Source organism: Accipiter gentilis, chromosome 8 (genome assembly GCF_929443795.1).
Source record: "Accipiter gentilis chromosome 8, bAccGen1.1, whole genome shotgun sequence".
Taxonomy (NCBI): Eukaryota; Metazoa; Chordata; class Aves; order Accipitriformes; family Accipitridae; genus Astur; species Astur gentilis.
The window spans coordinates 43378004-43398155 of NC_064887.1; the positions used below are offsets into that span (position 1 = coordinate 43378004).

The 20152-nt window shown below is 45.9% G+C and overlaps 1 protein-coding gene across 6 annotated transcripts in view; it reads right to left on the reverse strand.

Annotated features, from left to right (window-relative positions):
* GNG7 (G protein subunit gamma 7) overlaps window positions 1–19150 on the reverse strand; it is a 79491-nt gene extending 60341 nt beyond the window's left edge. For 2 of the 6 annotated variants that reach the window (XM_049807859.1, XM_049807856.1), the window contains exons 1-3: window positions 19051–19143; window positions 11584–11737; window positions 3246–3322 (exon numbers count right to left, since the gene is read on the reverse strand). The gene's annotated coding sequence lies outside the window, so the exon portion shown is untranslated. Of the gene's footprint in view, window positions 1–3245; window positions 3323–11583; window positions 11738–19016 lie in introns of all 6 variants that reach the window. The other 4 variants (XM_049807858.1, XM_049807855.1, XM_049807857.1 and 1 more) reach the window with 4 other exon arrangements.
* Between the last annotated feature and the right edge of the window lie 1002 nt (window positions 19151–20152).

The window sequence follows — 20152 nt, forward strand, 5'->3', positions numbered from 1 at the left end:
CAGAGAGCAGCCCGGCACCCCAGCTTCGTGCACAAAGGCATCTATGCACGAGTGGTTTTACATGGGGTAAGGTGCAACACTAGACGACACAGCCCTGTAAAAGGGGGGGGGGGGGGGGGAAGAAAAAAGAACTTCATAACTGAAGTTGAAGCATGAAATGCCTTAAACACTCATCGATCTAAGGAAAAGGAGCAGAGGTGAACAAGGATGCCTAGCACAGAGCAGCGCAGCATGGTACATGAGCACCGTATTTACCTACCCAGCCATTCTGCAGCAAGTGGAGTGGTCTCTGAGCAGTCTGGGGTATTCAGAAGGACAGTTACTACACAATCACACACTCCTACTCAGGCTTTGTTTTTCCTCTGAGCAAAAGAGGAAAAAGTTTAAAATAAACGTCGTAGACAGCAGCATTCCATTTGCAAGAGTTCATTCTTTAAAGAAACAGGACAAACTAATTCCTCAGTAAATATTTGGGTTTACAACTCTGCTTAGCAGTATCTTGTTAAACACTTCTAAGATTTTAGAGAGCCAGTAATACACTCAGGACAGCAGTCCATGGAAATAACAGGACCTACTTCAACAGTAACAAAGCTATTTTTAAAAATTTTACTTATGGGATGCCAATTTCCTGAAGCTGTTTGGAAAATTAAATTTCAAAATGTACAAACACTAACGGAACAAAAATGTGCTATAGCAACAGCCTTCTTTTGCTAGGAGATAGCCTAGATAAGTTTCTGGACTTTCCAACTTACTTTCATCCAAAAAATCACCTTTTCCTCCTTTTAGAGGACAGATTAAGAATAGCAACAAAAAAAATCTGTATGGCTGCAGCAAAAAATGTTTGTAGAGAAAGTTTATTCCTCAAAAAAAAAAAAGTTCCAGTTTTAGCAAATGCCTCCAGCTGTTATAAACAGATCAAACCAGTGACAATACACTTCTTTACTCTAGGGATGCTTAGGTTTAACATAATTAGATTAGCTCAATGCCTCTGCCAGGCAAATAAGCAATACAAGAAGTTCTTTTATGTCGCTGACAACTTCCTAAAAATTGGAGGAATTTTAAAATGTACACCAACTTAACAACTGCTTGAAACAGGAAGAGGAGGTGAAAGAGTATCCAGCTGAAGCAGCAAGGGAGAATTCATTACACTGTAAATACCAGAGTGAAACACAGATGGGATGCTGAGGTTTATAATTCTTAAAGTGCCATTATAAAAGTGTGCAGGCATTTGCTTTTAAATATTATGACAAGCAGCTGAACAGCATAAAGTATAGCTGTTTTCATAGGTTGCACCAATTAATTCAGAAACTGTTCCAGTAAAACAAATACTAAGCATCAACAGGCTGTTGACTTCAAATCAATAAAAACACCACACAAAAAAACAATGACAAACTAGCATTGCTTGCAAGGTAGCAATAAAGCGCTCCCCAGGGAGGGGATCTTTCCCCCTTTCATACCGATGGGTGAAGTTCACCTCATTCTGCCATTACAGCAAGGAAGAAGGGAAAGAAGAAAAATGTCTTGAGGAAGGATTTAGAAGCAAGGTTAATAGTTTTGTTTTAAACATGGATGTTTCTCCTGGGATACATTTTTATCTCGAAGCAACTTTTGAGGTTATTTCAATGTACTTTCATGTTATACAAGTGCCCTATCTTCTAGGGGCTATCAAGCAATTTTATACAGTCAATTAGTAAAAAAACCAAATGCCTTAATGAACCTGGGAAACAGGGTGCTCTTGATATATCAGTGATTACTAGGCCAGGGCAGCCTCACTTCTTCAAGATATAAGTCACCAATAAAGGTGATTTCACATAACTTTAGGAACTGGGCAAAAACTGACAGCATTAAAAACTGCTTCCTAAATAACTGATAGGTGCTGTGAGAGTCCTCGCTAGCAGCAGAGAACTGCTGGTTATTCACCACACAGAGCTGAACAAAACAAAAGGGTTCACAAACAGGTCCTGAAAACAGAAGCCAAACCTAGCAGTGACAAGTCTTTCACAGGCCCTGCTGCAGGAACAGCTTAAAAAGGACAAAAAGCACACTGGGCTGGGGAATGATGTATGCTTCCATACTTCAATAAAAATCTTCCTCTTTAGTGAACAAAGATTTGCTTTTGCGATGGAGACTGGCATAAGCATTTCCTGTTTGGTGCCCCAAGGCAAAATATTACAATATAACAACCTCCATTAGTTTTCCTTTTTTTGTTTTTCTCCCCGATTCCTTATGTTTTTAATTAAGTCTCCAGTTGACTCTGACTCACAGCAAAGCTCTATGCTGATCCCATGAACATCGTTCCCCTCTTGGAGGAGACACCAAGTGCAAAAAGTAGGGCAAAATGACGCAAGTGGGACAGATGGGACATTTTTTAGGAAAGTGAGGCAAGAGGAAGCGCTGCTGTATCCCTGCCACAGTCTGGGGAAAGGACCAAGAGTCACATGATGATATACAGCTCCTAATACATTTGCTAATGAGCCTGCCAGTCAATTACTCATTTCAAATGGTTTTAAGGACTTAACGCTCTCTCAGCATTCTGGAGACCAATGCTGTTTCTTAGCACACAAGCCTGGCAGCGATGCTGTACGGCTCAGCTGCCAGGGACACACTGCCCTCTCTTGGAGACTCCAAAACCAGCCCCACAGAAGGATGCTGAAGACCAACACGCTGTTGGCATCTTCAAAACTAATTTCTGCCCAAGAGGCAAGTCAGAGGCAACAAGCAACTCTGCTAACATTCCCCTGCCTGATATATTGCTTTGGGGAAGGAAGCGTGAGTGCCTTTTGGAAGAGCTGCTCTTAAGGTAGGTCAGTTTTAACTAATAACCTTGATGGTACCTTTATATCATCCTATCAAAACTTAAAATCTTTTCACCTGGAATTGTATGGCAGATAATGCATGGCACAACTGTGTCTACCCCTGAGAATATTATACCATCTACAGAGTGGTGATACTGTGATATGGTAACAGTCATCACAGAAAGAGAATGTAATTCAGAATAAGCATTCCAACTTACAAGCAACAGCTACATGTTAGGTTTCTGTGTGACCTTCGGGCAATTTTAGACACTTACTTTGGTCAAACTGTCTCTTAAGTGGATTCTGAGTGTGCTGCTAGTGCATTCACACTACTCACCTGGTAAGATACCCCTGGTTTGGGGAGTCAAGGATACAAAGATGTGGAAAATTAACTGTGAGGCAGGAGGGATGGTTTGGATGGCTTTGTGGTGTACTGCTGCATAAACATACCTGGTCAGAGAGTGTTCACACCACCTTCTTCAGCACAAAGGCAGATGCGCTCTCTGGCTTAAAAAAGGACTGCTCTCCTAAAAAAGGAAATGGAGAGAGTTTTCAGCAATTAAAACGTTCCTGCAGGGAATGCCTGCTACTCTAAACATCAGGCTTTGATCCAGCCAGCTGAAGCACCTCACACCTTTTTTTTTTTTTTTTTTCATTTAACGAAGGCAGACATAGTAGCCATATGGCTACAAAGACCCTTTTTACACTGACAAACACAGGCACTGTTTTCTCCCTGCTTGAAACCAGGCTAGACCTGGCTATTACAGAACTATTTAAAGTCATCCAATAAGTATGAGGGACATGTCACATGGATTCAATGATTAGCAGCTTCACAGCTATGATGGTTGCCCAGCTTTAAGGCTGGCTCCTGCCAGGCAGGCAGAGCACCTGTCTGTACTCAGTGCAATTTCGTATCCGAGTCTGAAGATGGCTCCATCGGCACAAGAGATGCCATCCACTCATGCCTCCCTATGCACAAGAAAAAAAATATTAGGCACACAAAGAATGAAGAAATATTCAGAATGCTTAGTCAGCCATCAATCGCATGTTATTTGTCATATGCTGACAACAATGATGCTGTGAAGGCAAGGAAGCAGTCACATACACGCATTATATATTTCTAAAGATGTAAGACCGCGATACAGAAGCTACAACAAAAGAAACTAGAGAAAAATAGCCCGAGCAACTCATGGAAGTCAAAGAGAAAAAGAATGACAAAGACGGATTTAACTGAAGAAAGGGAAGAGGAAGGCCTACCTGCAGCATTTCATTTTTTGTTCCTCCCCACAACGATCAAATTAAAAAGCCCACACACTTAAATTAAGTACAAGTTACAGGGGAGCTGGAAATACAGTCATTCAGAATCACTATTTAGGTTAGGAAAATTGCTGCATTATATTCCTTTGTCAAGCGGCAGATAATGAAATCTGCAAAAGAAAATGTGGAATTTGGACCCATCATGAAGAATCAGTAGCAAACCGAGGAAATCTTAGGTACAGGTTTACCAAGCTGGACCTAAGGAGCCCTGGCCCCATAAACACCACCGAGCAGAGCAGAAGTGATGATGACAGGACACAAAAGCAGCTGTGCAAAAATCCCAACGCTTTCCCCCATGTCCTCATTGCAGCTACAGCCATAACACCACCCTCACACACACAGCCCAACAAGTTTTAGACCTCGACAGGGCTTTTTTTCTTGTATTTTGTTTTTTTTTTTTTTTAAATACAACATAAAAAAAACCAGAACTAGAGGTGGGCATGTGTCTAGGACCCTGTTACAGAGCTGTGATTTACTAATAAGCCTTTCTTCAGGAACCTTCACAATGTTTAATTTATACCTTTGAAAACACTTCTGATAAAACCCTGGCTCTACCAATGTCAGGCAAGATTTGTCATTGGCTTAAGGGTAAATATCCTAGTCGTGTGTACGTTTACATTGCATTGTGTCTGAAGCTCCAGATATGACTTTAGTATTTAATTCATGGTGACAGGCAGTCACCTCAGCATTTCCAACAGCCAGTCAACCCCTGCAAACAGAAGGCTACCAAGACCCCTCCAAGGCTTGACCCTAGATGAAACCCTCTCTAGCTATTAGAAGAAAAACACCCAATTCACACTAGAACATTTAACGGAAGAAAGCACACAGGGAGTAGAGAATATGAACGTTATTATTTTAGGTAAAGCTTTTGCAAGCTTGGGTTTCCTTTAAGGTGTGATAAAAACAATCGGGTAACTAGGGCTGGTGCTGCAAGGGGCCACAGGGCAATAACAGGGCTGCTGCTGGTGCTTGGCCTGTTTTCATGGCAACAGCACTAAAACAGATGCTGCAAGCTCTGCGAGGGCAAGTAGCTACATAGCTTGTTTCTAGAGGGAACTGTTTAATGTCTAATCATTAACAGTAAAAAACACCCTAGATAAAAGTCAGCTAGCGATAGACTAAAGCAATGATGCATTTCAAGTCAGCAGAGTCATTACAGTCACCAGGAAGCGCGGGATGTTTGCTTGTTCCTGTTATGGCTCTACCGTGTTTCCCCTGCAGAAGGGACAGCTTCGCAGGAAACAATATAAATTAGAAAAAGAGTCATCTATTTGTTCTTCAAACCTCTCTCATCTCTCATCGAAACAGCAAAAGCCTTCGCTCCAGCATGCTGAAGGCAGCAAGGTCAGACGTGCTCACACACGAGGGAGTTTTAAGCTGCTGCTGCCATTAAAGACGAGAAGCAGCAGTGGCAGCGTTGTGAGCTTGCTTGCCACAAAGACTGCAGAGTTACGTAGTCTGAAAGATGCAAACTTAAAATCTATCAACCCCATAACTTGCCTGGTTAGGTTGCCAGGACAAAGCAACACCAAGGTGCACCTGTAGGACCCTATTCTGCGATAAAGCAGCGCGCTTGGGAGTCCCGCAAGAGCCCGAGATAGAAATGGAGGTGCGTTAACTGTCCACTGCCTGTGCGGCACATCTGCCCTGTGCAATTGATGCCAGATGTCCTGTGCTACACACTTGGATGGGGACAGGCAGGCTCTAGGCACACTTACGGCATGTGCACCGTGCAGTCCAGCCATGTACCAGCGCTGGTCTCCTACCTGCAGCTCCTAAGCATCATCAGCTGCTCTGGCTCCAACCTGACTGTCAGACAAACACAGGCACTGCTAAGACGACATGCAAAACGTCAAGTTCTCTTACCCTTCCAAGAAATCTGCTGCATTAAGACACCCGCTAGACTTACTCCAGTCCACCCCACGAGGCAACAATATCTACCAGCCTGCGTACTGGAACAGAGAGGTATTTGTTCCCTTTTGTATCAACTGTACTCTCTGGGCTAAAATCCAGAGACAACTGCTGAAAGCAAAACCCCTCAGCTGCCAAATAGGCACGAGGTTCCCAGACCCTCCTTCCATGCGCCTCTGTCCAGGAGGGATGTCTGCCTCGAGCCCCCTCCTGAGAAAGCCTCCAAACCTGCCACTGTAAGCAAGGACAGGCGAGGTTGCTGCAGCTGGAGCCTGACGAGATAACATGTGAAATAAAACAGAACTAAGCCAGATCATTTTAAATCGATCTAAATCATTCTTTTTCTTTGCTACCACAGGTATGTACACTCCATGGATGAGCATGGAGAAAGTCTGCATCATCCTCACTAAATCTTTCAAGTATCTTTATCACTTCACCCCCACCAAAAAAAAAACAACTGTTAAAACAGACCTAGTGTTCAAAGACAGGTTCTAAACAAATCTAAGTGTAAAAAAAGTCCAGAAGACTATGAAAAAAGCAGCAGCACGTCAGCAACCATATCTGTCTTCACTTCCTGAAGCCAAAACATCGCTCTGTCCATCACGCAGTAACCCCAGGCCCTGTACCCAGCTGTAAATGTGGTGTGCTCTGCCAGAAGATGCCTCCACAAAACCAAGCATCTCCCGCCAGCCACGCGGGACTCGCCATCTTTCCATGAACACAAGGACAAAAGCCCAATGCGACACGGCACAGCACCATCCCTGCCCAGCTGAGCTGCAGCAGCAGACAACCAAACTGCAGGGCTTTCAACACGCACCTTCACACTCTGAAATATTAAGAAAAATTACTTAGGATTACGAGATGGCACCACATGTATTACAGTTTCCAAAACCAAAATGTATGTTCATTGGTTTTTAACAGAGCTGTTAACCATTTGTTCTTAATCTCCAGCCCCTGTATTTATAGCAAACCTACTCATATAACAAAGCTCTGCTGTGCTTGAGAGCATCACAGAAATAGGCCTTTTTTAAAAAAACATACTTAGAAAGACGTATCCGAATAACACTTTGCCCTTGTTTGGTATCTTTTATCAAAAGCCTCTTAAGCAGCAATTGTTTGCTTCCCTACTAATCTGCTGCTGAAAAAAAATCTCAACTGCCTCATTATAATCATGTTGATGCTTCTCAAAATCTGCAGTCAGAGACCTGGGAAGTTCTTGAAATCTGTTGTCCCAGAGACAGAGCATCACTACTGCTCTGCCTTTGTAGCCACCAGGAACAAACATCACCCCCTTCACCCACAGCCACAATGCAAAACCAAAACCGTACAGGTATATAGGGCCTTATAAACCTGCTGAGCATGTTGAAAAGCAAGTTGTTGATCTGCCGCTGGACTAACGAAGATCCTCTGAACCTGCATCCCCCACGATGGACCAACTTTGGCAGGAGCTCAGAGAGAAGTCCCTTCCACCACTGAAACACCAAGTATGGTTCACACCGCACAGAAGACGACAGCAGGAGTCCGCAGCATCCCAAGACACAAGCTGACTTGCGGCAATGCAATTTCAACTCTCTTCTTAGCACCTACGTACAGTAGCATGGTTGTCCTCACTCAGACTAGCTAATGAAGTCTGAATTGCATGAACAAACCTCCTAAGATCAGAGCAGCAACCACTATTGGTAGGAAACTGAAAAAGCCTTCAGATGCTCCAGAAAGCCCACTCCTAATGAGATCTGTTTCAGTGTCACATAAGCCAGGAAAGCAAACTAATAATATTTATAGAAATGGATTACAGCTGAATCTTCTGTAAAACTGATCATGCAAAGAAACAAGCAAATTCACATTTGCAGAGAGAGGTACTCGCCAGCTCTGGGTGCGAGGGTGAAAGAGGTCATGAATTTATGAGCTCTCACTTACAAATTCATTCTCTTCTATCACATTTACACAGCTCGCAAAACCTTGAAAAGAGCACTTGGCGACAAGTCTGCCAGCAAGCTCTCTGCTCCCTGAATTCTTTATCATGCTCATTTCCTACAGTCTAACAGAAAAGCACGCAGGTTTTAGGGACAAGTATGAGAATATATGACAGGTTCACCTGCTCCTTAACTTTCTACTCCAACAACTAGTTCCACAACAACCCTTTAAATTAGGATGCTAATAAGGATAACAGCACTATCCTGGAAGGAAGGTATAAGAAGCAAGAGCACTGACAACTTTCATCATCTATTATTCTTAGGCAAAATTAAACACTGCTAGTGAAAATGGCTTTTTACCTTGATAATCTCACTTAAGTTTGGTCTACATAACTATACAGGCCCCAGAATGAAGTGTTTACTATGTGAAAATGTAGAATAAAAAGTTTTAAGTATTCTACAATTTATGGATGCCCAGTGCTCCGAGCACTTCTAAGAGGAAATACTCCTAGTTAGATGCTACCTGCAAGCAAGCTGAAGAACATTAAGCAGAAGAAATACAGAAGCTGTGGACAAAAGCCTCTCAAATACTGTTATAGGATTAAGTGGAAAGTGTCCAAGAACATCCTTCTTTCTACCCAGCCATTACATTTTATTTTTAATCAGCATAAGGCTACTGGTTAAGCCAGCAGGTCCCTCACTTCTTGCGTCTGAAGGAATGGGAATTTACAGTGCAATATCTTTCACAGCAAGCAAGCAGCCAGCAAGAGAAAGATGGAGAGAAACTCAGAGCCAAGATAAAGCCCTTTTGCAGTAATTAAAAAAAAAACAAAAAAAACCAAAAACACTGCATTTGATTAACTTTTGCCTTGTATGCACTTAAAAAAATTCAAGTAGCATTTGGACAACTTCTCAACAGAAGCCCACTGCATTGCTCTGCCTGGCAGTCCAAAACCTGATCCACAGGCATTAGCACCTGGGTTACATCAATACAATCAGTCCCTGCAGGAATTTGAACCCGTAATTACAGTGTATCACAGCAGTCTGCACATGGAAAATATGGAGGAAGGCTTTATTTATGCAGGGGACAATAGTTTCAAGGATGGCATGATTAAATCAAGGAAAAACAGTTAAATGCAGAAAGCTAGCAGATTCAGGAAGCTCTTAAAAGAAAAACAGCTGCACCAGAGACTCATTGGCTTCTTAAACTACAGGAAAAATGCCTGCACACAAGAGAACTTTGAACCTGAAATGCCTCACGAGCACTCACCAGGATCCTCACGGCTAAAAATTCAGAAAGACAATGAACTTTATTACCTCCAGCAGCGGCAACCCTCCTGCCAGCCTGTGGCCCCTCCCTTGGCTCAGGGTGTTAACAAATTTCCTACACCACTAGCACTTAGCTTTGTTAAGCCTGAAACAAGATTTCCTGCCCCTCCACCAACCTTCCCCAAGTGCTCTTCCGCACCCCAGAGACACTCACATCTTCCCCAGGCTAGCAGAAATGCCCTCTGAAAATTAGGGAGCAGCACACTTTTTAATCAGGGTGGTTTGCCTGCAGACAGATTGTATTGCACCTACAAAATAACAGCGTACACAGTTATTAGCCAAACAACCTCTCCCAGCAGTTATTTACTGAACAGAGTAGGAAGTGGTTACTCTCTTGAGCTACAGCTAAACCACAGCAACTTTTAATTTTTTTTTTTCCTTAATGCAGTACGAAGGGAGCGCAGTATCAGTGCACCAAAGAGATGCACACAATACATCTCCCCTGTTAGTTGACAACCCTCTTCTATTTCAGGAATGCTCATCTGCAGGTGGAATTGGATTTATGTTCCCATGACTGACAACACAACTCACTCGACTCTGCTCCATCCTGGCCTATGGCAGCTGCTGCTATTTTGAGCACTATGCCTCTCCAGTGCTGCTGAACAATATTATTCCAAAGGTGAGAACTATTTCCAGATAACACGAAACCAGCATTTTTCACACTTCTTAAAAAAAAAAATATCACAGATTTTTAAGAAGTTTTGCAAGAGGGTGCAGAACCCTCTCCAGCAAAGCCAGGGTCTACTGGCATTAATGGGCTTTCCTTATACATAACCCATGGAGTTGCTGAGATTACTAAAATGAAACTAAAGTCACTGCCCTGTAGCCCACTTGCTGCCCTGCTGGAATAGGCAAAATAGTCTTACCTGACTTATGACAAAGATATTCTTCACCAGCAAGTAGGAAAGCATCTATTCCCTCTATCCTGACAAAAACCTTGCCTTCTGTCAACAGATTGGCAACACAGTCCTTCAGAAGTCACAGCTACAGCCAGTCTATGCTGGAACTGTCCCCAGAAATATCCGTAAACCAAAAGAAATAGAAAAATGTGATGTAACATTGAGTCAACATCATATGTACTTCTAAAAAAAATGTTAAGTCTAGAGCATATAATTTTGTTTTTCACACATATGCACCACAAATACTTTGCACAAACATACACCGAAAGAGCAGGTTGGGTTTAGATGACTTAAGAAACATAAGAGTTAACTGCTCCTTAGGAGCCTCTAGAAAGTGTCAACCTAGATCCCCAGAAAGAAAAGCTGAGGGTGGGATAATAAGGCAAAGCATGTTAACCATCTAATTAGCAACCATAGAAAGAAGAATTTTGTGATCAGTCAGAAGCACTGACTTCTTTAAGCTTAATATTGACCCTTGCAAGCACTGCAGTTTAGTTAGAGCTGCTCTCGGTCGCTCACCCTAAGGTCCCTAACACAGAAAGCCTTTAATTGCTACAAGCAGCCAGCTCTGCAAGATGAAGGGCTAAGGCGGATGATCTACCAGAAGGTCTGAAATCGGAGCAGTTCAGCTTCTTCCCTGCACAAGTTGAAAGGCTGCCCACCACAGCTCTCGTGATCCGACTTCCACTGCAATTAGCCACAAAAGCTGTATCAGGTCAGCAATTGTTTCAGCCTTCAAAAGCTCGTGTCTTCCACGATGCCTGTAATGAACAATGCCTGGACAAATTAAATTCTAGTCAAGTCGTCACCAGCTGCAGCTCATATGCACACAATTTTTTAACTAACATTCTGGAGCAAGCCCTTCCTTGTCCTCCATAAGCTGAATTGCTAGTGCCCCACAGGGCTGTTAGAAAATAATTACTTCTCTAAACCCACAGGCTACTCTTCCAAAGTAGGTGTGCCCCATGACTAATATCTGGCAACCAACCAGTTCCATCTGCATTGGTATGCTGTGAGCACAGAGCTACTGCTGTCACTTGCAACAGCTCCTGTTATATCTGTACTAACAAATGTGAAATCCTTTTTTCACCCCACTATCCTATGTCAAAAATGCTGCATATATTTCTGTCGATGTCTTTACAAAGTGTATCTGCTATTTATCACATGCACTAATAGATCAGTCTTTAAAGCAAATGCTCTAAGCTCAACAAGTTTCTACAAGGGGCCATATATTGGAGTACTGACAAACCAATTTGGCATTGCACCTCTGCAGTGTAAATCTGGAGAAAACACTGGAATTTGTTGCCTTTCCCAGAAAGATATTTGCAGCAAGCCCCTTCAGAGCGCAGGGTGGGATTTACACTTTAACATGCAAAGAACAGTCTGCGGCCTCCCCAAAACAGAATTAGAGAAACCCACCCGTTGTTCCTGCAGCTCTTCCCAGGGACGCGCTTTCTATAGCTCGCTTCCCGACACAACCAGCATCACAGCACCAGGAAACATGAATTCATTCAAACGAGCAGGGAACGCACAGTACAGCCTGAAGCAGCTCTTTCAGATGGATGCAGGAGCGCTAGAAGCCAAACGCAACTTAGTAAAACAGGCTGCAGGAGAAACTTGAGATAAAAAGATACCCATGTTCGCACTGCTGACTGTGCCTGAACGTCTACTACATTTGACTCGTCTGTTCATTTCCCCAAAATACTGGCATGCTGCACAGTCCCACCTCAAATTAAACACACTTGATCCAAACTGACAGCACTTACAGGTCTACTGATGGACAGATACCCATATTCTGAAAAACAAACAGTTGTGGAAACCATTTGTAGGCAAAGCAGCACAGGTTATAAATTGGAAGAGAAAGACATGATGAGAGGTTAGTTTCTTTCCAAGAACTTTTCCATCCCTCTCTGAGAGCTTTTCTTACAGTCACATTCACCTGAAAACAATCTCCAGGTCCCATCCGTAACAAAAAAACCCAAACCAACAGTAAATCATTGTACCAAGCAGCATCTAATCCCATCCTACCTGCAGTTACCTTCACCTGACTCAAGACAGTGATTAGAGCACAAGATGAAGGGCCCTCTTCATTTATACGTTTCTTGTGTTCCTTCTTTACCAACAAACACCCAAGAAACCAACAAACCAAACCAATGAAATTAAGCTTAGCAATCCCCTGACCACATGAAAAAACACAGTTTAAAGACCATCAACACATGAATTTCCAGTCTTGCACAGTTCCATCTCCAAACTTCATTCTGCTCTTAGTCTGACACAACACCAACCCACTCTCAACTGTCAGATAATATTTCTTTGTTTTAGTACATTCTTCTCATCCTTTCTTTTCAAAGCCGATACCTTCAAAAATCTCATATAAAGAATATGACTTACTGAATGTTTATTCCCCCATTTCTAAGCTACAGTTCCAGCCCTTATGCAGAAGACATGCTGGTACCAGGAGACACGTTCCACTTTCATTTACTAGCTTTAACACATACTTTGCAAAAACTTATTTTATAACCTTCCAGATGATCAGCACCACTTTTGTTTCATGATTTACCAGTCAATATCTTACAAGGATGGAAGACAACGGGTCAAGATCAACAGCGTTAACTCTACACGATTCAACAGTGGGAATGACGACAATGTTTAATCAGGATTAGCTGCAATTAAACCTGCCTGACGCTAGCATAACACAAGCTTTCCGTCAGATTCCATCACAGGCGCTCACAATACTCATGGGTTACAGGAAAAACGGTTTCCCAACATTTTGCCCAAGACGCAAAGAGTGTGATGCTCCTTGAAAATTATACCAGATCCTTTTGATCATTGGAAAGGCATTACCTGGAGCTATCTCCTCAGACACCCAGCACCACTGTGCACACACACTTCAATCCTACACCGCCCAGAAGAGCATCCTAGCACTGCTAAGATTACACTTATCGACATAATTCCAAAGTTAAAAGCAAAAAAAGTCATATTTCTTGGCCTTAACTAAGGATCATCTTTAAAAACAGGAAAAGAAAAAGAGTCACTCAGGCTTCTCCCCCCCGCCCCCCCCGAAAGTTGCATAGTAACATTAAATTCACAACATTTGTGTTTGGGAATTGTACTATAATTCATAGCAAGTAACTGAAAAGAGAAGCCATGATACGTCATGATTTATTGAGCATAAACACTGATCCTTTGCCAGAAAAAAAAAAAAAAAAAAGAAGTTACCCTTAGACTGGAGGAAATGAGAATAACCATGACTACAGCAGGAATAACCTCCTAAAAGCAGTTTCTGCATTATGTCTACCGAGCAATTCTTCTGTAGTTTCAAAACTGCAGCAGAAAAATCTGAGGACAAGCTGCAGAGGGTTAAAATACACGAGAAACATTTAAACCTTGTGCATTTTTCTAATAGCAGATGAGGCAGAAATGGACAAAAAGCCTTCAGGGCTAAAAAAAAAACCCCAAACTATTCTATACATTTAAAAATAGATTTATTTTGTCTGAAGGGGATAAGTTGGGGAAAAAAAAAGCTTTTGGAGAACATTAGCAGGATGTCAATCTCACTTGCTGACTGCTCCCCGGAGCCATGAGAAAGGGCTGTCATCTCCACACTGTCACCTGAGCAGGACAGGGGAGGTGTTGGGAAAAGGAACATCCTTCCACCATCCCCAGGGCCCACAGTCCTAACGCTGGCTTCAGGCCAGATCTGATTTTGCAACTTGTACATTCGCATTAGGAGTGAGATATTTTTAAAATTACTCTTACACGGTCCGTTTTCTAGCTTTTTTCCCTCTTTCTGTGGAATGGAAATAAAACAAAGCAAGAGTTACTGAGGTTTCTCAGCTTTTACAGCTTCTTAAAAAGTCTATTAAAAAAATGTATCTTTAACTGCAAATTTGGAAACATTTTCGGTTATTCAGAACCAAGACAGGCTGAAGTACTTCAAAACTCTTTCTTGTCTGTTAGAAGGAAGAGGGAAAAAAAACATACAATAAATTACAAAAAAGCATAATCCGTAACTAAATTTCCTGTTCTGTGTCTCAGCATTAACAGTGTGCCTGAATTCCCCCCCCGCCTTTTTTTTTTTTCTTTTTTAACACCACAGCCAATCCCTACCCACCCATTTAACAAAAACTTAATCCAAAACTACTGGCAATTTCAAGCATGTTTGAGTTTGAAATATCAGCTGAATTCATAACTCATTCCCAGGAAAAATCCAGCTCCTACACCCCTTAAAACAAAGATTAAACATACTTCAGCTGAAAAACTGCTCCTCTCGCACAACAGCCGCTTATGCTGAACATCACCAGTATCAAGAATTAACTGCGGATTGCTATATTCAGCCTTTTCAAACAAATTTGATGTCGTGACCACTTGTAGTTGGTTTTTAAGTTAGCTCATGGCTTTTCAGGTATTTTGGAGGAGCAGCAGCAAGAAGGACAAAAGCAGTCAGCACAATTGCACAATACAAAGAACATTTTAAAGTTTTTATCGAATCGATGGGTTCGCTGGAGAGAAAATTTACGGATGAGAAACTTGAGACTGTTGTGAGCAACTTTCACTTTCAGAAATACTGTTTAAAATGAAAACATGGTTGTGTTGCACAATGGGCTATTTGTTCTGGTATTTTAATAAAGGGCCTTTTAGCAAAACGAAGCAGAAGCAAGCAGATGATAACAGGGGACTCTTACACGTGACAGCAGTAAGATCTGTATGGCTGGAGCTAACGCCAAGGGATGGAGCAGAGTCGTCCGAAGCAAACTGCCCGTCGCACAAGGCCACCAACACCAGGTGCTTCCAGCTGGTACCCAAAATCAAGGTCCAGTTCTTCCAGTTCTCTGTACTCTGTAAATTCCACTGATTTTTAAATACAAACTAAGTGGGTAAATCTAAGACAAATTAATTCTTAACCAAAAAAGCTCTCTCCAGCTTTGCTGGTTTGTCCCTATTGCTGCGATGGTCAGACCACACAGCAGGAGTGAACTGGATTTACATTTTCTTTTAGTTTTGTGCCATTCCTAATTTAATTTCTTCTGACATTCTGCACACCAAGCTAGGAAACCCACAAGAGAGAAAGATAATACATCACATTACCTGGCAACAGGTGAGAAGAACTAACCAACACATACTGTCCAAAAAAATCAGAGATGCTACAACTGGGAAACTCTGAAACTCGCTATATACACAGGATCCCACTGAAAGATTTCTGGTCTGTGGGTAACCTGATTAAATAATTTGAGAGACATTTGAGCAATTATAGAGAGCTTTCTACCTCCAAGTTCAACTATTAGACCTTTGCAACTCAATTCCTCAGACTTCTCGTACACCCAAGCAAGCTGGCACCATAGCCACAGCATGTACTTACTTCAAACCATATCCACTATAAAGTTGGTAGAGATGCAGCATCTTAGAAAACCCTTTTTCCTCTCACTCTACCCTCCCCATGCAAGAATCCCCAAACAATTAAACTTTTACTCTGCTTTTTATGCAGCCATCATTTTTGGGTCATCCACCCACAGCCTTCCTACAGCACAGCAGGATTGCCATCCCTCTCGCCAGCTTCGCTGCTACCCACAGCGTTCAGAAGAGCAGCTAGCAAACTCTTGTGAGTTCAGAGCTGCATTGGGATCTACAAACCCAAGACAACTAAACTATCCGATCTTTCCAACCTGAAGCTAATCTTCACAGCCAAAAGAGCAAGAAGGGATTTTTTTTTTTTAAGGGACAGCTCGAGTTCTGCTGTTCACCACCTCCTTCCGAAGACGTCAAAGAAAACTTCCCCCAGCCGCTGGCGAGTAGACAAGCGGCTACTTCAAGCCCTACACAAAACAGACCATTCTAAGGGCAGTTAGTTAGGCACTGGCACTCGGCCAGCCCCACGGCTCCACAGACTAACCACTGCGCTAACGGGACAGCTTCTGGCAAGGACAGCCATGATTCCCTGTCACCAACAGTGACAACTTCTAATGCCTTACTGGCACGGGAGGAAGCGGAGAACAGCAGTTACAGCAATAAAAAAAAAAAATAAAAAATCGGTGTTTTCCGAAGGGCAGAGTGTCTAGTTCCTCTGGAGCCAAGTTCAGGGACAAGCAGCAGGGCCACAGGTCCGGGAGTCTGGCACTCGCCGTGTTACACTAACAAGCTTCAGGGCATGACAACCTCCCAGTGCACAAGGTAGGGCAGAGCAGTTATCTCCATTTCGCAGATAAGGAAATAAGGCAGGAAGGCAGAAGTTGGGCCGGCCACAGGGGAAGTGCAATGAGCAGAGGACAAACCTACATCTCCCGAGTCACACGCTCCTCTCCCGGCCACTGAATTATTCTTCTTGCCTGTTTGAACCAAGAGAAGTCAGTCTCCTGGTGTGCTGCCATCCCCCTACCTTCAGAGAGGGGCTAATGCCTTCCTAGGATAACTCCCGATGTCAAAAAGCATTAATTACCTTAAGTAATACCAGTTAAATACTATATCCAGGGATAAGATGGATACAGAAGAAAAACTGGTAGGTACATTGAAATGTGCCTCCTGTGTAAATCATTAAAATCCACAACAATACTCCAGCCACACAAAAGAGCTATTTCCATTTGTTTCACAGCTACAGATGGCAGAAGAAAACCTCTCAGACAATAAGCTCTATTTAAACATATTGATCCAGCTTTTTTGGTGCTTTTTCCCCCATACTGGCTATAACCAGAATATGATAAATGGTGCTACATAGTCACAGAGCTTCCATGCATTTGCTTTATGATCATGCAGCTGACTTGGAACCCAAACCAGCAGTGATCAGCTCGTCTGCCTGCCCACAACGGGATGTCCCACACAGGAGAAAGATGATAAAGGCAAGCAAAACCTCCAAAGGATGAAGGTCTAACTTGAGTACTACGTGCTTGAGAAGCAAGTATGTTAAGAAAACCAAGCAATTACCTAAAAGGCCTCCAGTTTACTTACAGACTCAAGACTAAATATCAAGTTACTGACTTCTGTGGTCTACCACAAGCCAGCTTTTCTCCTGGTAGTAATCACCGCAGTTGTACTTGTCCGGGTCAGTTTTACAAGAAGCCCACAGCTATAAACAAACCTGCAAGTTTTCAGTTTTCCCAAAAAAAACCCCCCAAACCCATTAAAGATAATTCAGCACCTTAAAAGCCACAATAACTTATTGCCTCATTTACAAGCAATAACAGAGAACACATCTTGGAGCAGAATGCAGCTCTAGCACAGTCCATATGGCTTTTTTTTAAGGCCACACCTGATGGTGATGGCCCAGTACAGAGGTAAATCCCATTCACCTGCTCCAGCACTGTAGAAGAAAATGAGCTGCAGAGGGGATCAGGTACCCAACTCCAGCTCCCAAACAAGGCACCATGACACCTTCCAGTCCCTGCTTATCTACACATACACACTTCCCTTCCTTAACCTCCTAAAGGACACCCGCCAGTATCTGGCTTATCATTCCACACTTCTATCTGGAAATGAGGAGAAGGAGGAGACAGATTTCTCTCTTTGTCTGCGGCACCCACTTACCTCCTCTACTCCACTCTACCGCAATAATACAGAAAATCCAGATACTGCAGTTACCCCTCCTTTATACAACCTGTGCGCTGCCATTCACTAATGCCTCTAAAGTACTGCCCAGAACAGGCAGGCTACCATTACTATCCTTCACCAGCCATCAGCTCCTCCAGCTCCCTTCTCTCTGCAACCTCTCTATACCAACCCACCGTTAACTCAGGCACAGAAAAAAAAACAAGTAGATTATACGATATTGGACCTTCTGACAAGCTTTCCAGCCTCCTTTTATACCCCAAAAGAGGGTCTAGACCTGTTCCCCATTAAGTCATCCAACTTCCAAAGCTAGCTGGTGCTGAGCTGTGTTTCTCATCGATTATGATTGCCTCCTCTTGCCTCATCCACCCCAAAGCCCAAGACGCCCCTCGCCATCCCAGCTGCAGCCCCACACCCCGCTGTCCCCCACCTCCATCACAACAACCCCTTCCACCCAACACCCCCCCGCTGCAGCTCACCCAAAGACCTTGGGGCCCCCCACCACAATCCAGCGCAGCCTTTCTCTGCGTCCACCCCCAAAACACACCCCCAGATCACCTCCTTGCGCTGATCCTCATGTGGAAATTATAGCCCCCGGACCCACCAGCGCCCCGCGATCCCTGTCAGATACCCTCTCAGCTGCTCATCCCTGTCCTTTACCCCTCTACCACAAGCTCCAGCACCCTCAGCACCTTCCTTGCCCCCCCCGGGGCCTCTTAACCCCCCCCCCCCCAGCACCCCCCCCCCCGACCTGCCCAGGGGTTCCCCTTCTCCTAGCCCTGTACCCCAGGACCCCAGCCCCCTCCAAACCTCCTCACTCCAGCCCAACTCACCCCTCGCACCCCACGGGATTCCCAGCACCCCCAGAACCTCAGGACCCCTCCACCTCCGGGCCCAGCACCCTTCCCGGCCCCCAGCATCCCCCCCCCCCCCTCCTCCAGCAGACCCAAACCCTCAGGGCCCCAGCACCCCCACAGCCCCCTCACCCTACCACCTCCGACCCCAGGCCCCCCTTTGGCCCCCTCACCCCCAAGTCCTTCACCTCCAGCCCCAGGACACTCCCCCCCGGCCCCTCACAGCCCTCACCCCCCCCGCTCCCCTCGGCCCCCCCCCCCTCGCCCTCCCCAGGTCCCCCTCACGACCCCCTCACCCCCCCAAGCGCCCCTCTCCCAGCCCCCCTCCCACACACCCTCCCCGGGCCCCTCCGCCCGGGCCGCAGCGGGCCGTGAGGGGCCCCGGGCAGGGCTGGGGGCTCCGTCAAGGCCACGGCCTAGCTCTAGCCGTACCGGCCCCCTCGCTCCCCCCCACACACACACCACTCCAGTCCCCGCGGCTCGGGCGGCTCCTCACCGGTCTCGGCGGGGCCGGGGCACCGAGGGGCGGAGGAGCGGAGCCGCCGCCTCAGACACCAGCGCCACCGCGCAACGCACCCTGCTACCCAGCCCCGGCCGGGCGCGGGTAGGGCTGGCCCCGCCCCACCGCCATGATTGGCAGGGCTACCCGCCAATGATCGCTGGCGCCGTAGGGAGCGCGGGGAGGAGGGGAGGGGGTGAGGGTGGGCAGCCCGGCGGGGGAGGCGGGACTGGGTCCAGCCGCCAGGTTCGGTTGCGACGGCGGCGGGGAGGGGAGGGCGGTGAAGGGGCGGGGCCGGTTGCGGAGCGGCGGGGGTAGCAGCCAGTCAGTGAGCGGGGCGGTGAAGGGGGGGGGAAATAGGGCGGTCGCATGCAAATTAAATGTTAATATTAATGAGCGCGCCACCGCCGCCGCGGGGAGGGGGCGCGCTGCGGCGGCACGTGGCGCCCGGGGCGCGACGCACCGGGACCCACCGCAGCCCCGGGGGCAGCGGGACGGCCCCCCCCCCCCCCGGATCCTCTCGGGATCCCCCGGTCTCCTGCTCCCCCCTTTTCCTTCCTTCCCCCCCCGGGCCCCTCGGTGCAGCCTGGCCACGCCCCCGCGAGACCCCGGGGTACCCCTGAAAAACGGGGGTGCTGCGCCGCCCGCTGTCCCCGCGGCCCTGCCCAGCCCCGGGGGGGGGCGAAACACGACGACAGGCAGCGGGAGCGATGCTCCACGGGCTCCCCCCGGACATGGCGTTATCCCCCACCACGCAGCGTGGCCGGCCGGGTGGGCTGCAACGGGCCCGGGGGGTGGGGGGGGGGCACGGCACACGGAGCGTCCCGGTGCTGCCGGGGCAGAGCCCGGTGTGGGGTCTTGTCCCCTGGATGCGGCTCAGGGAACCCACGGGCGGTCTCACCCCCGGTTCCACTCCTGCCACTGCCTCCAGCACCCACCCGGGACCCCCGACGGCTGGGTGGCCGCTGGTCCCCGGCCAGCCGGGGAGAGGAATGGCCACAGGACACCGCTGCCGGGCCCCTCCTGATGAATCTTCTCTGAGTCACCCATCACTTTAAACATCCCCTTCCCTTTCCAGCACTGGGGGGGGGGGGCAGAG